Consider the following 25556-nt stretch of genomic DNA (forward strand, 5'->3'; position numbering starts at 1 on the left):
GACAATGGCCGACTGCTAATGGCATTATCTGGGAGGGAAACCAAAACCCTTTACTACCAGAGGAAAGAAAGCACACATTCAGTCTGTCATCCCTTCTGTAATCAGGCAATATATCCACTCAACCAAGATTTATTGAGAACCAACTATGGGTCAGCTACTACACTAAAAACCGTGGATATACAAACTAAGAAATATGGTTTCTGCCCTGGAGGATTCTTCAGTGCAGTTGAGAAGACTAGAGTACATAGATAATTACAACAGTGAACTGAAATACTGAAGTAGAGGAATCTGCAGATTTCTCTGGGGGCACAGAGAATATAGAAAACTTCATCTTCCTGTAGGTACATTTTCTCAGATCCTAATCCTTTAGTTTCCTGTTTTCCTCCATTAACCTTTAACTTGTTTCTTTATATATTTTAGCTGTCTAAAATAAAGAGCCATCTCCTCTTTGCACAATGAATTAACAATTCTTTTAATTACAGTAGAGCAGAGTAACACAAAGCTTATCTCTTAAAGACAATGCATGCATAGCTTAAAGACAGTTCATTTTTTCCTTAACTACTAGAAAATTTTATGTCTTTCCTAAAATATATTCCAATATTCTTCTTCTGAACACTTTTTACAATATTTTAAAGTAACTATCCATGTTGTAAAGAATCATAGAGATTTTTTTCTTTTTTTATTATGTTAATCACCATTAAGAATTTGTACATTTTATTTTCTAATAAAAAATGGCACAATACTCCACTATCCAAAGCCAAATGCCAGTTTTTAAAATATCTTCATTGTTTATCTTCAATGTTGACATAAGAAGTGATATAATGAGTATTGTATTTCCTGATAAAATCAGTTGGTGTGTGTGCATATAACTTTATAAATAACCATGTTTTTGTAGCCAATTTACTATGCTTCTTTGCCATATTTCAAGTGATTATTTATGATTGTACATAAATGAATCAAAGAATTTTATAAACTAAGTGACATAAGCCAGCCCCAAACTATTCATACATATCATACCTGATGTGTTTTTTTCTATACAGATGTTAGAAGTTAGAAGTTAGTAGTAAAATAAATATGAGGAATCATTTAAAGTAGTCAATTCCTCTTTTAGATGTCACAGTACACAATCTCTTCAATATCACCATGCATATTTTGACAAAGGTCTAACATTTAACCTCAACCTTTGTTTAAGAGACATTCATTAAACTGAATTTAACATGGAACACTTTCTGACAAAACATTTAAACATTCTGCTTATGGTATTGCATATTGGGGGAAATCATAGGACAGTTTTTAGGATAAGCTATTCTAAAAGAATTTTACTTTGTTTATTGTTTTTTTATTCTCACTACTAACTTCTATTAAATTAAAAAATTAAAAAAAAAAAAAAAAGCATGATTAGTACCAGAAAATGCAACCAGGAAGCAAATCCAATGATTTATATAGTGTCTATGTACTTTAAGTGAAGACATAGTTTTCATGTTAGTTGAGATACTAAACAACACCACTACAGTGCTAGCTGTGGGAATACACAAATAGAAATGGAATAGCTACAATCAGTGGACCAAATCCGGCTTGCCACTGGGCCAAAAAGTGTCATACCAATTTGTTGATTTTTTACGGTTGCTTTTGCTCAGTGGTAGGAGTGAGTCATTGCAATAGACACCATATGGCCCACAAAGTCAAAAATATTTACTACCAAGCCCTTTAGAAAAAAGTTTATTGATACCTGATAGAGAATATTTAGGTATGACTTTTACCTACAGGATGGTTAACATCTATTGAGTTTTCGCTAATAAACCCTAACCAAGAAGTGGCCTGCTTTTCATAATTTTGAGATTTGGGGGAAGAAAAAAAAGATTTTTTGTTAGAAATTGCATCATAGATAGTTGAATATATTATTTTTATTTATGGTTCATGTTGATTACACTCAGGCTGGTGTATACCTGGAGATGTACATTATAATTATGTATCAACAGACATTTCTAAACTCTCTTAACAGCTCCAAATTAAAATATTAATACCATCTCTGTATCTCTCAACCATTCTCAGATAACAAACTGTGTAACACTGATGATTATAAATATAGGAACTTAGGAAACTGTACCTATTTTAGACCAACATCACCCAATCCTACTGATGCAGTTATCATATTTTTTATTATTTTTTTTCTTTAGAAGAATATTCCCCAGACTAAACTGTGAAAATATTCATAACAAGGATTGTGTTTTATTTTATTTTTAAATTTTTGTTATCTAGTTTAATCATAAAGACTCCATGAATACTTTTAGATAAATTAATGGATATGTGATAGAGTCTTTGTCTATGGATTAGTAACTAAAACTACTAGCTTGGCTGGTAGAAATTCAAGTAATCTAGGTGTGAAAGATTTAGTATTAATACTAATGCCCTCAGCCATTCATTTCCTTTTTAGTCAAATGTATGGCAATCGCTTTTGTATTATGGACCTAAAAACTATATGTAATTGCTAAGATTTGAAAAGAGGAAAGAATTTTGCTGAAATGTAAACATTTTCCTTTGCCATATGTTTGCTAGTTGTGTTAATAGATTCAATTTAAACATTAAAAATAATCTGAACAAATTCCTTTCCTTTCTTTCCACTACCAGTTCCAAAAAAAAATTTAACTATGTTAACACAATAAAATAAATATGTGTTAAAATGAATTATTTGAATCAGAAAAATTTTCTGGCATCATTCTATACTTTGGAAATAGCCAATCATCAGAAAAAGAAAACTTTGAGATGAAAATTGAATTTTTCTTTCAAACATCTAAATAGTTTCAAATGACCAAAGGTGAAAAAGAATCTTATAAGACAATGGCAATTTAAGAAATGTATAATTAAAATTAGTATGGTAATACATACTTTATGTTATTTTCTATATTATGCTATAAAATAAAATAGAATATAGTTAAATAAAAAATTAGACTTTTAGATTTTAGGTATCATAAAATAAAATAATCAGGTATCTAGTTCTCATTTTGAAAAATTTAATATTTCTTACTGTTACTTAATAATTAAAATTGAGCTAAATAAGAAAAACAGAGAACACTGAGTTCCCAAGTCAAAAAAGTATTCACAAAAGAAACACCAGAAAGTTTCCTGAATGCCAGGAGAACAAATTTCTCCTAATATTTAAATTTGTTAACATAAAAGGACATTTAAGAAAAGGACTATAGAAAGTGTGCTCTTTCTAAATATATGACCTCAAAATTGGGCATCTTGAAAATATACCTGGGTGTTATTCTCCACCCAGAAAATGTTAACTTAGTTATCATTTTTTTTAAAGACCATATAATCTGACAGTAATCTATCTCGGATTTACTGTATTATGGAATTTGCTTCTCTTGTTGAAAACACCATGACCTTTGAAGGTGTATTTTGTGCTGTGTCAGATACAGGGCTAGGTATAGCAAACAGATCCAAATGTGAACAAGATTGCTATTGCCTTAAAATAGGTCCCCATAAATTGGGGATAAAACAAAATAGAAACATCATTATGGAAATATTTGCTAATTTTTATATAACATCTTCTTGCTTTATATCACTATCAAAATAACTCTCCACATAATCCTTATCAAATTTTACACTTTAATATTCCTTATTACTTATTTCAACTCTAATTAAATAAACATCAGTATAATTATCTTCCTTACAAGACTCTTCACAATTGCCTTCTGCTTTTGTCCTTACTTCAAACAGGGACAAAGCCTATTTGTTCATTGATGTAGTCTGTACTTACTGTACAATGTCTAGAATAATACTAAGAACTCTAAGAATTAAATCTCTGAGACACTTAATCATCTTCACACAAATAATTTATAGCTCCTTTCTCACTTAAGAGCCTCATGTCCAAATTCCCACTTTCATCTTTGTAAATATAATTAAACGATACAACTCTATTTAATATCTCGTCTTCTTTTATGATATCTTTTACCTCAACATACTATAAATTCATCAGTATGTTAAGCATATCACTGATTATTTCTGGCTTTACTATTATTGATAAAAAGTCAGCAATAACTCTTAACCATTGTTTACCCACCCGAAACTTTTGTTTTTGTTTTTGTTTTTTTCCTTCTTTTTTGCTTTTAAGGTTTTAATTGATTTTCTTACTAATTTCCCTTAATGTACCTGGTGATTATATTTATGCCATTGGTGTTTTGCTCAGCTACTGTAACCTAAATGTAATTTTCATAGAATTTTAAAGGCTTTAGCTGATTATTTTCCAGAATGTTTTCTCTGTCCCAATGTGTTATTTGGTATTGTCCCACTCAGTTCCTGACTCTGTTCATTTTTCTTCAATCACTATCCCTAGGTTTTTCAAATTGATAATTGAGATTTGTCCTCAATCTACTGGCTCTCTTTTTATCTATAGTTTTAGTTAATTCTAGATTTATTTTCTATTTATCATCACCTCCATTTATCTGGTAAGATTAACATTTATAATTAATTCAGATATTTTTCCTTTAATTAAGTTATTTGTAATGGATGCCTTAAATGTGTATTTGCTCAGTCTAACCCCTGTTAGACTGTTCCATTCAGGTTTGATTTTTAGTGACTGCTTTTCCATAGTCTACGGATTACATATACACTTTTGTTTCTTTGTATGATCATTGATGGGGAGGTATAAGCTTTATTGAATTAAATTTAACATACCATATAATTAAACCATTTATTTAAAATGAACAAGGCAGTTGCTTTTAGTATATTCACGTTAGGCCATCACCATAATCAATTTAAGAATATTCTGATCACCCCTAAAAGAAACCATGCACCCTTTAGCAGTCATTCTGTCTTCCTCCAGTGATCTACTTTTAATCTCTGCAGCTTTTCTTATTCCACACATTTAATAAAAATAATACACATAATGTCTCTTATGCCTGGCTTTTTTTCCATCGTGTTGTACTATGTAACAAAACTTCAATTTGGGGTGGTGGTGTATAAAAAAGGAGATATCATTTATTTTGCCAAATGGATTATCAAATTTACCCCAAACCCCTATTATACACATCTTAATTTTATAAAGACATTTTAACATAAGCACAAAGTTAGAATATAATGCATAATAAAGGGTTCCTAATGTTTTCATGAATTTAGCTCCATGAGAAGCAGTATTCCTTACTGGGGGCCATTAAAAAATTCTGGCAACACTGGGGAAACTCGTGGCCATAGGTGACTCATTTCATATATATACGTATAGACATACACACACACACACACACACCCATTCTGTGTCTGGCACTACACACAGCATTATGGCTCTTAACAAACCTATAATTTCATAGCCCTATGCTAGTAAATTCATATTTCCTAGTTGTGTTCCATTCCAGGCAGGGGACCAGGCTGGGACTGCACAAGAAAGGTCAGGAGGAAGTGCTGTCCAGGGGCGGAGGCTCACGTCGGTGGGAGAGGGCTCAGTCTCGAGTTTTGGGGTCGGGCTTCACAAAAGAGGCGGCCTTTCAAGGGTCTGCCCGCCAGGGTAAGCGGTAGCCAAGGCTAAAGCGGCAACCAGGCACCCGCGAGGTTGGTCGCACGCTCAGGGCAGGGGTTTTTACCTTTGCGATGAGTTTGCTGCCTGGGCTTTCGCGCAGACCACCGAAGTGAGCACGGAGGACCAGCGAGGCTACCCGAAAGGAAAGGTTTCAGCGACAGTCTAAGCGTAAGTATTTATGAAAGGCACCCGTAAGGCCGCCACAAACTCCTTGAAAGATCTGACGTCTTTTCCTTGGGGTTCTGACACCTGTCTGCACAGCGTCCTGACCATCACACCTCCCTCGTCTTACCCAATCAGGGCAGGGTATCTCACGGAGGCTCAAAACGAGCTCCGCCCCCTGGGAGCTTTCCCGCCACCAGCGTAACTGCGCAGGCGCCTGAGATCCTGCGCCAGCCCGGCCTGCTCCAGCGGCAGGGAGTGCGCACGCGCCAAGGCTGACCATCCTTCTTTTTTGTGAACAAGTACGCTTTTTCACAGGTACTCGATATTTTCTTTGTTCATCTGTTTATGGGCATTTGGGTTGTTTCCACCTTGGGAAGGTTATTTGCGGTTAATACATTTATGAGCCTTTTTGTGTGAAGCTTCTGGGAACTTCACGTTTTATTTCTCTTCGGTAGATTCCTAGGAACGGTATTGCTAGGTTATGGTAACTACGTGTTGAATTTTTGAGAAACTGCCAAACCCTTTGTCAAAGGGATAGCATTATTTTACATTCCTACCGGCAACGTATGAGGGTTTCAGTTTCTCCATAAATTGACTTATCTGTCTTTTTTATATAATAGCCGCCCTTGTGGGTGTGAAGTTGTATCTCATTGCAGCTTGGGTTTTGTTTGCTGGCTAATGATGTTGAGCATTTGTTTTTTAATTTTATTCTTATTGGCCTGTTGTTGATCTCTTTTTAAGAAATATCTATTTAGAGCCTTTGTTCATTTTTAAAAGAGTACTTTGTCTTTTAATTAAGTTGTAAGAGTTCTTGATATATTCTGGATACAAGTTTCTTATCAGAAATATAATTTATAGAGACGTGTAGGTGGCTCAGTATGTTAAGCACCTGCCTTGGGCTCAGGCCATGATCGCAGGATCTTGGGATAGAACCCCATATAGTACTCCCTCTTTAGTGGGAAGTCCCTTTCCCTCACCCTCTGCCCCTCCCCACTATGCTTCTCACTTGCTCTCTCTCAAAAAATAAATAAATAAATAAATAAATAAAATGTTTTTTGCAAAGGAAATATGATTTATAAACATGTTCTTCCATTCAGTGGATCGTCTTTTCACTTTCTTGATGGTTTTTTTTTTTTTTTAAAGCACAGAAGTGTTTGATTTTAATGAAGTACAACATATCTTTGTGTGTGTGTGCACGCACGCGCGCTTTGGTGTCATATCTAAGAAACCATTGCCTACTCCAAAGTCATGAATATGTACACTTATGTTTTTTCTTAAGTGTTATGTGACTTTAGTTAATATTAAGTCTTTGATCCATTCTTAGCTAATTTTTGTGTTTGATGTGAGGGTAGGAGTCCAACTTCAGTGTTTTCCATGTAGCTACCTATCCAGTTGTCCCAGCATTATTTGTTCAAAAGACTGTTCTTTCCCCACTGAGTCAATCCTCTTAGCTGCTTTGTTGATGACAGCTGTTTTTGGTGTTGCTCTTGTTGTTTTAAATTAACTACTGGATATTGCGGATACTATCTTACAGAAATGTAGAATTCTGTTACATTTTTCTATTTTTTTCTTAAACTGGCAGTTTAGTTATTGATGGATCTTTTGAATTTATTTAGACTTGTTTTCATACTTTCTTGATGGAGACCCAAGGGAAGCCGAAGGTGTTTCCTAGTCTCACTCAGTTAGCAATGCTCAAATTTTATAACATTTTCGAAGGATATTCTTCAGGACTTGGGTTTCACCTTTGTTAGGATGTGATTCTTATTCTGAGGTCTTTCTGGTATCTCAGCTACTTGTTAAGGCAAACTCTCTAATTGGATGGATGTCCCCAGATGCTGCTTTTTTGCAATTCCCCATGACCAGCACTGTTCTGTTGTTGGTCAACCTTGCAGAAGTTGATTATCTGTTTAGATTTGAGGGCCTCATTTTGTGTCTGTAATTTTCTGGCCCTTGTACATAAGACAGTTTAACCCTGACCTATAGAGCTCCCATTCTGCAAAGTGTTGCTCTCTATCATGCTTAACCCCACAGATTCCAGCCAGTTCACCTGCCTCAGTCTCTACTCTCTCAGTTTTGTGGGATTTCATTCTCTCTTAGATTCACAGCTCTGGGCTGTGGTTAATTGGGATATTATCCATAGATCAGTAGCTGGGAATTTGTGTGAAATTCAGACTCTTGAGTTTCCCTTTATAGAAGTATCAGGGCCTTGTGCTGCCTGATCCCATTGCCTGAAAAACAGTTCTCTTAATCTTGATAGTAGGACAGCTAGTCTGGACACCAATATGACTGATTTAAACTTAAAAAAAAAAAAAAAAAAAAAAAAAACTTCTTTTCAATGGGAATATATTTGTTTCCTTTCCCTAATTACTCAGAATCACAAAATGATATTACTTATCCAGAATATTCATTCCATGAATCATTTTGGTAAATGTTGAATTCCTCTACCATATGTTTAGTATCCTGGAACTTTTTATAATTCTGCATTGAAAAGAGATGTTAGTACATTTTGTAAAATTCTAAGAGAGATTGATAATTCTGAAATGGACTTAAAAATTAGAGGATACCTATTTCAATAACAAAAATCCAAGAAAAGTTGAAAAAATGTCTGCCGTAAATTAGCTGAATTATTTGAATGCAATTCAAATTACTGGAAATCACTTAGTAAAGAGTACAAATAATACTGTTACAAGAATGATAACAAGGGGGAAATTATTCTAAAGAAGTGGAATTCTCAGCTGGAGGAGATAATTATGTAATGAATGGTTAATTGGTAGAGTAGCGAGTTGGTGTATAGGTATATTAAAGTAGATTAAAAATTCTCAAGAGAGACAAAGCAAGGGAGAAAGCAATTTAGCATATTAACTGGTATTCTTCCTCCACAATTCCTAGACATATGTAATTGCCTAAGATATAGAGAGAAAACTGATATCTCTCATTTATTCACTGAATGGTGAAAATATGGCATTGAGAAATTAATTAAATAGCTGTTTAATTTAACCTGACCCTCAACTCATTAATGCATAACATTACAGCTTTTAAAGTAAAAGACCAACACACTGAAGTAAAAACAACTTAGCACTAAACAGAATAAAATTACTCAAGACAGGCAACCAGAAGATTCCTAAGACTAAACACATATAAACATTATAGGGTCACTACTGCTCTCACTATGCAGTGTACTACAGGACATTGTCTAGAAGAATATAAAACATGCCCCTTTCCAGTAACTCTTTTAGATAGTATTTTCTTATTTATGAGTCACAATAAATGGCCAAGTCATTTGCAACTCTGCTTGCTGAGAAATGATCTGTGATCTCCCACAGACTTTAGTTTCTTGGAACTCACTTTGAGGTGCAAGTGTTCATGGTCAGGTCTCTACACCTTGTCTAAAAAATGACAGTCTATTTGTAGGGTTATCACGAAAAAATACAGAATTCCAGTTGAAATATATTTTAGGTAAACAACTTTTGGGGGAAGGCTATTAAGCGTGTCCTAAATATTAACATGGGAGATACTTATACTATAAATTATTCATCATTCACTGTTTATCTGAAGTTCAAATTTCACTGAATGTTCTGTGTTTTTATTTACTAAAACTAGTAAAACTACCTATTGAATAAATGCTTGCTGGTTTGGAAGGTAGGAACCTGGAAGCTAATACTGTAGGCTTAAAGTCTGTGACACTTAGATTCTTTTTTTTTTTTTTTTTTAAGATTTTATTTATTCATTTGATAGACAGAGATGACAAGTAGGCAGAGAGGCAGGCAGAGAGATAGGCAGAGAGACAGGCAGAGAGACAGGAGAGAGCAGGCTCTCCAAGGAGCAGAGAGCCCAATGCGGGGCTCGATCCCAGGACCCTGGGATCATGACCTGAGCGGAAGGCAGAGGCTTTAACCCACTGAGCCACCCAGGCGCCTGACACTTAGATTCTTGTACAAGATCTGCCCCCAAACAAATGGTAAGATCTTTGTGGATATGATTAATTTCTTCAACTTTAGAAGGGGATGATTATATATCTGTTTAATTTCTTGTTGAAAGTGTTAAAAGGATTAAAGAAAGTGACTCAATACCAATGCCAAGGCCTTATAAATAGTAAGCCCTCAAAAAATGTAAGTTATTTTTCATGCAAATACACTTACAGTATATAGATAGATAAAAATATAGATATATATCCTTACGATATCTAAAGATTGTTTTAGCATACTGCTTCTCTATTAAGATATTGCCGCCTCACTTTTCATTCATAACATTCCATTCAAAACTTTTTAATACAGTTAATACTTATAAACAGTTTTAGCTATTTAGATCACATAACCTTTTCAAAAACAAAGATAAATGAACTAGACCAGCATTCTGTTTCTACTTCATGTAGGTTCACTGAACTATTAGTGTGTGTATGTATGTGTGTATATATATATATATATATATATATATATATATATCACTGTGTAACTCACAAATTTAAAACAATTAATGTGCAATATAGGTCACGGATCTATTAAAATACTGGTTTCATCTTATTATGTTGCCTTCAAGCCTGACATATATATAAAGTGGAGAACTAAGTATAGTGAATAATAGAGTGTAAGAATGAGCATTTGACTTTTTAGAATCTGCAAAAAGAAATGGAAAAAGAAGCGTTAGAGATAATTCACAGCTAATGAACATTGTCTGCCATAACCTCCTATTTCTGCAAGCCCCACCCCCGCATGCAAGCCCCATAATCTTGTCCTCATTTGTGACTCCTCCTGCTTCTTCATTCTTTACTCCTATGACCCTTTGTAATTGACTTTACCAAATATACATATCTGACATTTGTGAATGTTTCTCTAACTCCCACTACAATATTAGTTCAGACTTTCTTATTTTCTACCTGGCTTTTATTCATCCAGACTTAACATTTTCCTAACCATTCTCAACATGGAAGCCCGTAATGAGTTTTTGAAATAAAATCTGATCATGTAACTCCCCTGCTTACCACTCTTTAGTGTAGTGTCTCCAGTATTCTCAAGATAAATTCCATATTCTAGATCCTGCTTCATATTTTTTTTGTTTTCTTCTGCAGACTTTATACTTAATTATTTTATAACATACTCTTTCCTCCAACGACTATTGCTTTTTTCCCCCCATTTTGTCCAATATACCATAGCTTTGATTTATAAAAATTTAGTAAAATAAAAACAAGTTATATTTTGTGAATAATTGAAAGCAATTTCAGGTCAGTAATGAAAAAACTCATAGATAAACTTTATGTATATTACTTTCAAGTTTTATAAAATATTCAATCTCATTTTACAAATTAGAATTAATTTTACTCAATAAGAGGTATGGCTTTTACTCCTGGTTGATAGAAAATGACCTCTGAGCCCTTAAAATATCATAGTAAGAATGTCTAATAATATTTTTGTGTGTCTTGGGATCGTGGGCTATACTGGATAGTCTAACATTGTGATTTGGAGGGGGCTTTAGGTCACACAGAGTATTAGTCCAGTCTCTGGAGGCCTGGAGGCTGAGGTCTGCAACATGAGAGACCAACCTCTAAGTAGCTTACATGGCTAAGCCCTGATAAAAGTTCTGAACACCAAGGCTCAGATACGCTTCCCTGGTTGGCAATATTCTGCATATTATCACCCATTTATGCCAAAAAATTTAATACTATCACTCCACTGGGAGAGAACAACTGGAACTCTCTGTGTGGAACTTTCCTGAACTCTGCCCTGTGTGATTTTAATCTGTATCCTTTGAGTCTGTGAGTCCTTCAAGGGAATTATTGAAACTGAAGGTGGTCTTGAAGTCTCTCAGACACGAAATTAGTGTCAGACGTGAGGGTGTTCTTAAGGACTATTTCCAAACTTTATAATAATATATTAAGTAAGTTGATTTTTCTTCTATAGAACATGTATGCATGTTTCCGTATGTATATTTATTAATTCATATACTTTTTCAATATCCAAAGAGTGTTTCTTTAAGGTACTGTTTCCGTAGTAAGTGTGGAAGCCTTACTTTTCCATCCCATCCTATTTATACCAGCCTTCCATAACCCACTAGTACTAACTCCACCTGAATATGATTGTGTGTTTATATAGTGTATATGTACTAGATTATGAATCCCTTAGGGTTTGAGACTTTTGTCTTCTTATCTTGGAATATTTACTTTTAAGAATCTGACAAATTTACAGGCATACTTCAGACAGTTAATAACTTTGTTGAATAAGCAAATGATTCTATAAATAGTATTCATTAGAAAATGCAAAACATGTAAGTTAGGTTTTGCTGATGTGACAAACAGGATTTTGAAATCATAATATTCAAATAATGAAATTTTAAAACTGAAAATCTTAATATAGTTTGCATTTAGTGATACATATAGCCTCCATTTTCTTTGTAATCCTCATTGTATAATCACCATTATTGAAATTATGAATCATTAAGGATAAAATTTAATATAAAACTCATGGTTCAAACACGTTTATTTCACTTCTCTGATTGGAACAGTACTAAAGTTACACTCCTATTGCTACACTCCTATTGCTGTAATAGTTAGGAGAATTCTAAAATGAGTTGGTTTCCTCCCCCAGTTATCCACATCTTTGTGTAATCCCTTCCCCTTGAGTATGAGCAGAGATGTGGTTTGCTTCTGATAGGACATAGCAAAAGCCAAAGAAATTTGGAGATGTAATGTAGTTTCCCCTTTTCTGCAGGGGATATGTTCTAGATTCCCAGTGGATACCTAAGACAGCAAATAGTACCCAACTCTGTATATACTGTTTTCTCCTGTACATTCATGCCTGTGATGAAGCTTAATTTATTAATTGACACAGTAAGAGATTAATAACTAATAAAATAGAAAAGTTATAGTAATATGGTATTATAAAAGCTTTGTGAATGTGATTTTGCCTTCTCAAAATATTGTACAGTACTCACCCTACTTCTTATGATGTTGTGAGATAATATGATGCCTATGTGATGAGACAAAGTGAGGTGAATGATGTAGGCATTGTAATGTTGCATCAGGCTATGATGACCTCATGACTGATCACAGGAGGATCATCTGCTTTCAGACCACCTTTGACTATGGGTAACTAAAACTAAAGAATGGGAGATCACAGACGAGGGGAAACTACTATAAATAAAGTCCCTACTCAGTTGATTTTCAGGTTTTCAAAAGGGATATTTTGGGGGGATAGGGTCCAGGCATTACCTGAAAGAACAGTCAAAGCTGGAAAGATTTCCTCCTGCGGGCCTTGAAGAAACAAATATCACCGTAGTGAACTCCCTTGGTGGGGGCGAGGGCGGAGGGAGTTGGCTCTAGGAACTGAGCATCCCAGTCTTACCACCAAAAAGAACTGATTTCTGCTCCCAACATGAGGTAAGTAAAGGACCCTAAACTCCAAATGAGAATCCAGTCCAGACAATATCTTGATTTTAGTCTTGTGATACTAAGCAAAAGAAACAGTTAAGCCGTATCTACATTTGTGAAACAAGGAAAATGAGATAATAAATGTATATTGTGTTAAGTCACTGAATTTATGTTTTTTTGTTATGTAGCTTAGAAAACTAATACAACCCTGGCACCTGGGTGGCTCACTCAGTTAAGGGTCTGCCTTTGGCTCAGATCATGGTCCCAAGGTGCTGGGATTGAGCCCTGCATCCATCTCCCAGCTCAATGGGGAGCCTGCTTCTCCCTCTCCCTATAGTTCCCCCTGCTTGTGCTCACTCTCTTTCTCTCTGTGTGTCTAATAAATGAATAAAACCTTAATAAAAAGAGAGAGAGAGAGAACTAATACAACCCTTTAGTGCAGTGCAGGAATAGTTACACTTTCACTTTTGCACATAAATTTTTAATCTATTTTCCCTCTTTCTTTCCCCTGTTTATTTTCCCTCTTTCTTAAAAGACATTGAGTTAGGTACAATATGGATGAACAGAAAAGTATATTTAATTCTTAATTTTTTTTTACATCTATAATTTTTCTATGGACTACATTATAAACATCCAGAGTGTTTATCATTATTTGTATCTAAGATCACCTATCTTTGACTAAGCTCATGGTATTCAAAAAACATTTGTTTATTATTGAAATAAAAAAAGAGAAAGCTCAATTGATTTTACATTTCATAAATATGTCAATGTAACAGTGATAGATAAGGTAAAGTAGTTAAGTGGGAATTTTGTAATGCTAACTAACTTAAAGTAAAATGATATCTTTTTCTGAAATGTCTCACAACCTCTTCACATAAATATTTGTATAAATCCTTTTCTTAGAAAATTTTTAATTTAAATGTATTTCATATATTTTTATATTAAGTTCATTTTGTCCTATCTTATTTAGTTTCTACTTTAGTAATTAGAATTCTGTTCTTTTTAAATTTTAACCAGAAAATTTTAAATGTTTTAAATGTTTAAATGTTTTAAAATTTAAAATGTTAATTAATTCAAATATTTTATATATAGCAATATTTTTATTTATATTAATGTGATATAATTTTGTTAATATAATCTAAATATTATAAAAATGGGATCAATATGAGCTTTTGGAAACCTTTAAAGTCTACTGCAATTGCAATATGAATGGAGTATTTTGAAATTTAATTAGCATACTTGTTTTTAGTCTAATTGATATTTCTCTTTGTGGCATATAAAGTTCATATGTAAAAATATGGGACACACCTGGGTGGCACAGTCAGTTAAGTGTTCAACTCTTGGTTTCAGCTCAGGTCCTCAGCAACTTGAGATCAAGTCCCACATCAGGCTCTGAACTCAACAAGGTGCATGCTTGAGATTCTTCCTCTCCCTCTGCCCCTCCACTTATGTGCATTCTCACATTCAATCTAAAGTAAAGAAATAAACTTCTAAAAAATAAAGTCCATATGTAAAATTTTAAGATCTTAATAGTTAACAATTTAATAATTTAAAATCCATGCTTAAAAGTAATATGTCACTGTAATCATTATTTTGGTTAGGATGTTAACATGAAGTATCTATTTTGTATATAAAAACAGTACTAATAACACATGAAAATGGGATTTGAATTCTAAGTATATTATTAGAGCCTGTAGAAAGATAATTATGTGAACTAGTGAGAAGTTTAGGAGAATAAAGATTTACAGAAAACTATAAAAATAAATTTTCATTTTATATTCATATTTATGTAAAATTGGCCATAGGTGTAAATATAGGATATTGAAAAGTGAATTTAACATTAAGCTAGTTTGTGAAGAATTAAATCATCTGTCTAGTCCTGACATCTTACAGCTAATTTAGACTAACCACATTTACACATTCTGACTTCTGCCTTCAAAGTGCAATAGTATAAGTTCTAATTGCATTCTGGCAATTATTTTCTAGGAATTTAATCAAAAAAGCTTTGAATTCTTGCTGGAATGCTGTTTATATATTAACTAGCTCAACATATAATGTGATTAAACCAGTGAGTCTACAAATCAGTCTCAGGGGAAGAACATACTTTGAACATCTGTGAAATTATTTTTCAATCATTTTAAATTTTATTTAAAATTAAATAGGGTGTCTTGAGAGTCCCCATTATTCTCATTACTTATTCCTATTATGATCTCAGTCTGCATGTGAAGGCCACAATTCTCGTTTGGTTATTAATTTCATTTCGAGATGTCAGGATCAGACAAAATTGAGTGCATCTGAAACCAGTTCAGTCTCCCTGTGAAATGGAACACTTCTCCTGAATGACTGATTTATGTGCTTTGCCATCACCCAGGACAAATATAATTTTTGTTGTATTCTTCTCCATTGTAACCTATAATCAGTTGGTAATGATTTGCCAATTCTTCCCTCACACTGTCTGTTGCATCTGTTAACCTTATTTGCTCACAATACATACATAAATACACAGAGACACAAATACACTATTCCCAATCTTCTGCTCTGAGTAACCATTAAGTTTAAATGATTTAGAAGCTTTCTAACTGCCTCTAACTCTCCCCTATAATTTATCCTGCATTTAACTATCAAATTAATCTGGTAAGGTAAGATTTTCATGTTATTTTCTTAATCAAATCTTTGCAATGGTATTTGTTTCACTTAAAATTGACCTTTTTTACAGTATGATCCCAGCATCCTTCCTATCTATATTTTTCTACTCTATACACCTATTTGTTAATCATCCCATTTGGTCCCTTTTTATTGCAAATTTTAAGCTTTAGATTGGATATGTAGGTGTAGAATATGAAAGTATTGAATATTCTTAATATTAAAAATGTGGAAAGGATTTCATTTCTTTTGATGGCTGCATAGTATTCCATTGTGTATATATACCACATCTTCTTTATCCATTCATCTGTTGATGGACATCTAGGTTCTATTGGCTATTGTGAACATTGCTGCTATAAACATTCGGGTGCATCTTGCCATTTGCGACAACATGGATGGAACTAGAGCGTAGCATGCTTAGCGAAATAAGTCAAGCAGAGAAAGACAACTATCATATGATCTCCCTGATATGAGGAAGTGGTGATGCAACATGGGGGCTTAAGTGGGTGGGAGAAGAATTAATGAAACAAGATGGGATTGGGAGGGAGACAAACCATAAGTGACTCTTAATCTCACAAAACAAACTGAGGGTTGCTGGGGGGGGGGGGTTGGGAGAAGGGGGGTGGGGTTATGGACATTGGGGAGGGTATGTGCTTTGGTGAGTGCTGTGAAGTGTGTAAACCTGGCGATTCACAGACCTGTACCCCTGGGGATAAAAATATATGTTTATAAAAAATAAAATATTAAAGAAAAAACCAGAAGGGAGAACCCAAACTCAGTATAGAAGTCTCTAAATAAAGAGTTCAAGAAAGAAAAAAAAAAAAAAAAAAGAACAAGAGAATTCTGCTGAAAAGTCCTCATATTGAGATAATATTTGAAACGGTAGCTGACTTTGTTCAGGAAGACAAGAGAGGTTAAAGACACAACCACTTGTTAAAACACTGGAGTGTTGTCAGAGCACTGAACTGCATTACATGATAGTATACAGGTTGAAGTAGAAGGCAGGAGCATGAGATGAACTTGGAAAGGTAGGAGAGTATGAATTTTGTGTCTTAGGGTAAGCAAGGACCAGAAGTAAAGTGTTCATTTATTTTCATTGTAAACTGATAAATGTATGATCCCAATTTAATGTGACTTGTCATAGGATACACAGATATAAAATTAGCCTCCTTTTTTTTTTTTAAGATTTAATTTATTTATTTGACAGAGAGAAATCACAAGTAGACAGAGAGGCAGGCAGAGAGAGAGAGGGGGAAGCAGGTTCCCTGCTGAGCAGAGAGCCTGATGCAGGACTCGATCCCAGGACCCTGAGATCATGACCTGAGCTGAAAGCAGCGGCTTAACCCACTGAGCCATTCAGGCACCCTAAAATTAGCCTCTTAAATAAAAGATGAATTTCTTGTTCAAATTTAACTCAAAACTTGGTGTATACTAATGTTGTAATAGAAGCTAAGAATATAAATTAATAAATCATGACCCCTTACAATTTAGTAAGTGAGATAAAGAAGAAAACAACTAATCACAGTACAACATATCATTTGTTTCACCATAAATTATTATGAAGTTAGAATAAGAAGATGGGAAAAAAAACCTTAGAGAAACAGAAAAATACATGTGGAAAAGTATAAAAATAAGATAAGCTGATGTACCGAAAAATGGGAAAAGAGAAAATTAAGGAAAGAAAGTACACTTATGCATAAAAAATTATCACTGTTTAAAAAAGACAAAGTTTGAGATATTGGAAATTAAGGAGTATTTTTTAGTTTCAAAAGTGGGTGACAATGATGTTATGATTTTGGAGTTTGATTTCCTGGTTATTTCTAGCCCCAAATGAACCAAGTGGCAAGTTATTTAAACTAGGTTGGTATAGGGACTCCTGGGTGGCTTAGTCGGTTAAGCATATGACTCTTGATTTCAGCTCAAAAGTCATGTCTCAAATGAAAGTGATGGTAAAATTCATTGAGACTTCCTTTAAGGTATACCAAGGTCTTAATTTCCAGTGCCACTAAAGGAAGATCATTTTATAAAGAAATGGGGGAAGGACAAAGATGATGAGTCTCAACAGAAATAACTTCCACAGTGGAGTCCTCATCCTACTTCCTGTCCAGTTTGGGGTCAGAATGCACTTTTGGTGTCCTCATTCTTTCTCTGCCACACTGACAAGTAGTGTTTTATATAGCAGCAGCCCCCTCGCCTCAGTTTCATAGAGAGAATGTTATATACCACAGTCTTAGCTCACAGAACACAGACATTCATAATCAGCAAAAGTACTCTTGCTTTAAAGTCCTAGTAATTTGGTATTTCTACTGCTATAATAATACAGTTCATTCAAAACTGATTCACCCATTAAGTATGGTAAACACAGGGCTTAAGGCCCACTGTAGTTTGGAGACCCAGAAAAAATTGTTTTAATTTCTTTAAATCAGAAGAAAATTGGGTGCCTGGGTGGCTCAGTCAGTTAAGCATCTGTCTTCAGCTCAGGTCATGATCTCAGGGTCCTGAGATCAAGCTCCCCAACAAGCCCCACATCAGGCTCAGTGGGAAGTCTGCTTCTTCCTCTACCTCTGTTGCTTTCCCTGCTTCTGCTCTAACACTCTCTCTAATAAATAAAACCTTTTAAAAAATCAGAAGAAAATTAATATAATTAAGTCTGGACTATCCTCTTTCTTTTACTCTTTCTCTCTCTTTCTTATGAAAGAAGGAACCACGAAAGTCCTAGTACTCATGAAAGTCATAATATTGTCCTGAGTCTTCTCTGAGTAACACATAAATTGATACCAAGTGTAAGGGTCTATTTACATCCAATCAGTGGAATATGCATATTGTCTCCCTAGCTACCAAGGAGTGTGGTCCCCGCCTTTTGGGTGCCAATTTTAGGCAAGGAGATAGAGTTCAAATAACTACTATGGGGTGAATTGTAATTCATTTGGCCACCCGTGTGTGACCTAGAATAACTGTGAAGCTTTCTCTGTGTGTTGCAATCTCTTTGACCACCTGTGTTTGGCCATGCTCAACCACATGGCCTTTGCTCTATAAAAGTTAGTCTGTGAGGCTGGGGATGGTTGCCCTCTCTATAAGAGGCAGCCCCAAAAGGTCCGTTTGATTCTCGATGCTTGGTGTGAAATAAAGCTTTGCTTGACCTTTGCTTTGTATCAGTCTCGCTCCTTTCATTACGGACCTAACACCAAGAAGTTGGGTGTGGATCATTAACACAAACATAAAATAAGCAGGGAACTGGTTTAGGTGTCAAGTCTTGAGGTGTTGAGGAAATATCAGAAATTAAGTTTATTTATATTATATAGTCATAAAAACTTTTAGTAAAAACTTACAGTTATGATAGTATAAAAGGCAGTTTGTGAACTTAATAAACCATAGTATTAATTTTTAATGACTGTATTTGGCAAATTATTAGAGGAAAATGAACTTAGAAGATACTAGTTCTGTTTGTAGCAAGACATAAATGAAGTAGAGGTAGAATGAGGGGAGAGAGAGAAAATAACACCTTACACAAATAATAGATCAAAGCTATTTATAGAGAAGAATACTGATGGGTAGTTATGTCCATTGCCACATACACCTGAATCTTAGTATTGGATATTTGCAAATGCCTTTAGATACTCTAACATATAAAAACAATTTGGCAAATTCTAAAATTATATTTATTATAAAGTTTTGTAGCTTTTTCCTGCTGTCTTCTGGTACATAGGATTTTAGAATGGAAATTTGATAATAGGCATACAGGTTTGGTTTAGTTTTTCTTCGCATTGTTGTGTGTTTATATTATTTTACTGATGGCTTGGTTCACATGCAGGATACTCTAAAATTCTGTCTTTAATTATACAGTCCATTAAGTTCACCACAACATTTTAATTTTGTAGTTAACTTCCTCCCTTCACTCCTTTATAACAGAACCTAGAATTAGAAGGTCTTTTGTTTTATAAATTTTGTCTTTATTTCAGGATTTTTTTTTTCTGTTTATTATTTGAATGCAGTGCTAATATGACCTCTTTCTAATTATGGCTAATTTTTTTGTGTCATCATTTTGTTATATTTTTAACAGACCTTCTAGTTCCTTTTGCATTTGGTCCCATTGTTACATTTCTTATTTCACAAATTTCACTTTGTTTTAATGACTTTGTTTTTAGTCATTAAAATTAAGAACAAGTGTTGAGATGCTTGCAGGTTATTTTTATGGATATCTGTTTGTGTGTATATAAGTCTTTTTGCTCATCTCTTATTCTCAGCACCAAAATAAATTCCGCCCCCCCCCCCCCGATTTACTTTTCAAGTTAGAATTCATTCACAGAAAGAATATACTGCTTTGAATGACTGATTTCCTTATTCTGCTCTCTCTGGCAAAAGTGCTAGAGAGATGCCTCTAAGTAGGAATTTCTTCTCTTCCGTGGAGCACATTCAGCCAGCCCTCACTCACACCACTAGGTAGAGGACTCTATTTGGACCTGTTATTATTCCCATTTTTATAGATGAGATGATTGACACTCAATAAATTAAAATAGTTTACGTAAACTTACAGAAAAAAAAACTATAAAAATTATCAAGAACTAAAACTGAGTCAATGATCCCATTTTTGCTATGTTGATAGTATTTCTGTCTACTCCAAACATGCATATCAATATATTTCATTACTCAAATATTTTTCACTGATTCTAAAGAATGTATTGCTATGACATAGTTATTACTAGAAAGTCCAGAATTTGTGAAGTTTAATTTAAAATATCCAGATTTCCGGGGCACCTGAGTGGCTCAGTGGGTTAAAGTCTCTGCCTTCAGCTCAGGTCATGATCCCAGGGTCCTGGGATCGAGCCCTGCATCAGGCTCTCTGCTTAGCAGAAAGCCTGCTTCCTCCTCTCTCTTCTGCCTACCTCTCTGCCTACTTGTAATCTCTGTCAAATAAATAAAATCTTTAAAAAAATAAATAAAATAAAATATCCAGATTTCTCCAGAATGAGTATCTAAAGAGCTTGGCCATTGATAGATTCTGAGTCAAGCCAGATCTTGTATATATCATTTTAAGGTCGGGGAAAAAAAAAGTTTGTTTGTTTTACATCTAAGACAAAGCCTTAAAAACAGATTTAATCTGAGCAAAACAATTAGAAAGTGAAGTTTAAAAAAAAAAAAAATGGTTAGTCAAACAGGAGTACCAGGCTGCCTAGCTCTGAAGAAACAACAGCAGCATGCTGAATAACTCAGCCATTATTCCAGATATCCAGGATTTATTTTTGTAAATATGTTACATATCAGCATGTTTACTATATGTTAAAATGCTTAGCAGATAGGCAGCCTCCTTTACAGGATACCATCTCATCTCTAGGAAGTACTTCTTACGCACAAGTGCAAATACAAAGCAGTGGACCAGGCCCGTTGGGATTGGTGTGACATAAGAATTGTCTCTAATGAAAGAAAGTATTTCTATTAGCAATAATTGCGCCTCGGATAAACCTCATTGGCTACGATACTGCCACTGCGCAAAGCTGAAAGAAAGTATTTCTAAATCCTTATCTAATGTGTTTGTAATGCTTAGAAATACAAATTGGGACTAGAACTAAGTTTTTCTGTTATTTCTGAATTTTTGTCATATTGCTATTTGTGGCATTTATGAGAGAATTAACTCAGTGTGGCGTTAAAACTTAGTTTACAGATCACCAACAAGGACATGCTTCCTTCAGTCTTTTTTATTACCCCCATGTGACCTTTTTGAATTTAGGATATGTAGGTGTAGAATATGAAAGTATTGAATATTCTTAATATTAAAAATGTGGAAAGGATTTCATTTCTTTTGATGGCTGCATAGTATTCCATTGTGTATATATACCACATCTTCTTTATCCATTCATCTGTTGATGGACATCTAGGTTCTATTGGCTATTGTGGACATTGCTGCTATAAACATTCGGGTGCATTTTGCCATTTGCGACAACATGGATGGAACTAGAGCGTAGCATGCTTAGCGAAATAAGTCAAGCAGAGAAAGACAACTATCATATGATCTCCCTGATACGAGGAAGTGGTGATGCAACATGGGGGCTTAAGTGGGTGGGAGAAGAATTAATGAAACAAGATGGGATTGGGAGGGAGACAAACCATAAGTGACTCTTAATCTCACAAAACAAATTGAGGGTTGCTGGGGGGACGGGGGTTGGAAGAAGGAGGGTGGGGTTTTGGACATTGGGGAGGGTATGTGCTTTGGTGAGTGCTGTGAAGTGTGTAAACCTGGCGATTCACAGACCTGTACCCCTGGGGATAAAAATATATGTTTATAAAAAATAAAAAATTTTAAAAATGTGGAAAGGATAGTTGTAAAAACAAATTCTGCTTTGTCATTGTATATATCAGTCAAAATGCTATTTCTTTTAGATTTGGTATGTTACAATCTATCCAATATTTAGTGGTATGAATAACACCTACTTGCTTAGCTTACAGTTTGGGGGACCACTTAGTTTTAGTTCAGCTAAGCAGCATGTATGCTGGGTTTGACTTGATTCATTCATGCACTGGCAATCATCTGGCAGTCAGTGACTCTACTTACATGTTTGGCTGTCACTTGATTCAGTGGTAATATTGTACATTTCACATCATACTGGGTCTCTCATTATTGAGTGAGTTAGCTTGGAATTGTTTACATATTATCTGTTAAAAGAGTTCCAAAAGTAGCGTGCATGAAAGCCCCCATTTCCCAGTGGTTTGTAAATTCCATCTTTGGTCACAGTGTCTCATTGACCAAGGTAAGTCATATGGCAAGCTCAGATTCAAGGGTAGAATTCCACCTTTTGTGATAGGGAAACAGTGCTTTGGGCACAAACAGAAGAGCTGTAACTCAAGTTTAGAGTAAGGAAATATCTCTGACTACAGTCTTTAGTTTAAAATCTAATTTATCTGATATGAACATGGGTACCCCGGCCTTCTTTTGAGGCCCATTGGAAGGAAAGATGCTTCTCCATCCCTTCACTTTCAGTCTGGGTGTATCCTAAGGTTCGAAATGGGTCTCTTGTAGACAACATATGGAAGGGTTCTGTCATTTTATCCAATCTACAACACTGTGTCATTTTATGGGTGCATTTAGGCCATTCACATGGAGAGTGATTATTGATAGATATGTTTTTATTGACATCGTGTTACCTTTGAGGTCTTTCTTTCTGTCGATTGTCTCTACATTTCTGTTCAATGATATTTTTAGGATTTTTTCTCTTTTATAGAACTCCCCCTTAATATTTCCTGCAGTGTTGGCTTGGTGGTCACATATTCTTTTAAGCCTTGCCGGTCTTGGAAACTCTTTATCTCTCCATCCATTTTGAATGTCAAGAAATACATTATCTTGGGTATCAGAAGCCCCAAGATAGGGTATTCTCCAAGATAATTGATTTGGGAGTGCAAAAATGACATCAGGTTTCTTTCAGGTCTTTCTGCCTCTCCTCTCTGATAGTCACAGTGTCTGTGGCATGTAAAGGCTCAGAACATGATGATAACAGCAGTTCCAGTCATCATTTTCCACAAAGAAAAAGCAAAGGCAGAAGGGAGTAGTCTTTCTGAGGTCTTGCTATCTGAGGAAGAGAAAAAAATTGCCACATCCCTCTTGCGACCTCCTTTTATGTTGTCACAAAACCATTTTTTAAACAAACCTTTCATAGGAGATGGTATTACCATGACTACCTTAGAATGAACACCTGGTAGGGAATGGATCATGGATTAATTCAGTAGTTATTTATCATTTACCTATTATGAGCATGCATTAGACCAGGCATTGGGGACATAGTGTGTGAAATAGCCTTAACCTCCTGAAGTTTACAGTCTAGTCAGGACATAGAGTAAACAAGTAAGTATATATAATCTCAACTGATAATAAAAGCAACTAAGAAAAAAAATGTTAAAGGAGAGACAGAAAGCCAGAGTTTCTGTTCTGTATGGAGAGTTAGGCAATGTCTGAATGGCCACATCATCTTTACTCGGAGACATGTGAGAAATGAAGTAATATGTCATATGGGTATCTGAGGGAAACACTTCCCATGCAGAGGGGAAAATATTTGAAAGGATCAAACTTTGAAGAGGCTTGTTTGAGAAAGAATACAAAACAAACAAACAAACAAACAAAAAACAGATCAGAATGATGTAAGGACGGAGTGATAGAAAACGGAATGGATGTTCGAATCACATATAGCCTGGGAGAATATAATAGGGCTTTTCGTATTTTTCTCTAAGGGGAGAGGGGTAGCCTTTTGAGGATTTTGAAATGAGTTGTGACATATCTGAAATTATTGTATAATATCCTGCTATGATTCTGATACATCATATGGGACAGGGGCAGAAGCAGTAGAACATGAAGTGTTCCAGCTGAGCAACAGTGGTGGCTTTGACCAAAGTGGTGATGGTAGAGAAGTGTTCTGGTTCTAGATATATGCTAAAAATGAAACACACAGAATCTCATGACAGATGAAACTTCATGTACATCATGAAAATAACTTTGCTGTAGCTTTCTCGCTTATTAAAACAGTATCTAACGGGTTTGTTGTATTTATGATATACATAATTGTATTCAACAGTTTATTCAGTTTATTATATTCAGTCTTTCATCGCATCCCAAAATGATTATAATTCATTATGCTTGTATATTGAATTTCTCACTAAAAAGCATTTCACATACCGTAAGTCTCTTAAAGAGGTGAGGGTGGATTTGGGTGATGATGAGAAATAAGAATTTAAAACAGGGCTAAAAATACAGGAGAATATGAACAGGAAACAAGAAGGCAAGTAAAGTATAACGAGATAGAAGTATTTTCCATTAGCTAACTATTTTGTTGTTCCTCTCTGTTATCAATAGTGGATGAATTAACCAGCTACATATAAAGGTTCAGAGACAAAACTCCCTCTTTGTCAAGGCTCATTTTGAATAACCGTCAACTTTCCTGAGTGTTCCAAATGAAATACTAAGAAATATGTGCATATCTAATTCACTGGGCTAAGTCATATGATTTTTTTTTTTTGCTGGGCCATATCTTTCCTATCTAGCAGACACTAGTGATGCCTTCATCGCTATGTTATTCTGTCTTTTGTAAGCTCAGATTTGTGTAATGTGACTTATTTTATAAAAATAAACATGGTAATAAGATCATGGATCATATTAAAATTTAATAAACTACTATTTATCTTTATATATAAAATCAGTATTTACACTGATATACATTGGTGTATCACAAATATCATTCCTAGGTATTTCTTCCTGTGTTTTACTTAGTGTAGGATTTCAGAAAATTCTCATGTAAATGTATTGTCATTTCTATGGAATTAAGGTATATTAAAATGTAATTTCAATATAGTTCTCACTAATATATAAAATAATTTTCTTGCCCTAAATGATCTAATTCCTGATAATATGGTCTTGTGAATACAGAGGTTTAAATCTCTTTTCAATGAAGCTTGTTTTTAGGGACATAAGTTAATACATAAAATGTATATTTATAAAATATATTTAAGAACTGCCTTGTATAAGACAGTTTTATAACTATTACTGTTCTTTTCCTTCATGATGAGGAAAGTTCTCATGTCTTTTTTACACAGGTAGGCATGAAAATAATTTGTGAGTATTTTTCTTTGTTTCAGAAATTGGTTCACCTAGGATCTAGTTAGATAAATGTGTGTGTGTGTGTGTGTTTAAGTCCAACAAATCAAGACTTAAAGCCACTGACACATTTTGGATTTTAGATCATAGCAAATTTTCAACAACTAGATTTCATATTCAAAGATAGATTTTGGCTGCAACTCTATGGTTCATATGTTGAGATAAAATCTGGCTATTTAGAAGTTGGCCAGGCTGTTTCAATAGATCAGCACTGCTAAATGTCTTGAAAAGGACAAGAGTAG

The sequence above is a fragment of the Mustela nivalis genome (genome assembly GCF_964662115.1).
Source record: "Mustela nivalis genome assembly, chromosome: 16".
Classification (NCBI taxonomy): Eukaryota; Metazoa; Chordata; class Mammalia; order Carnivora; family Mustelidae; genus Mustela; species Mustela nivalis.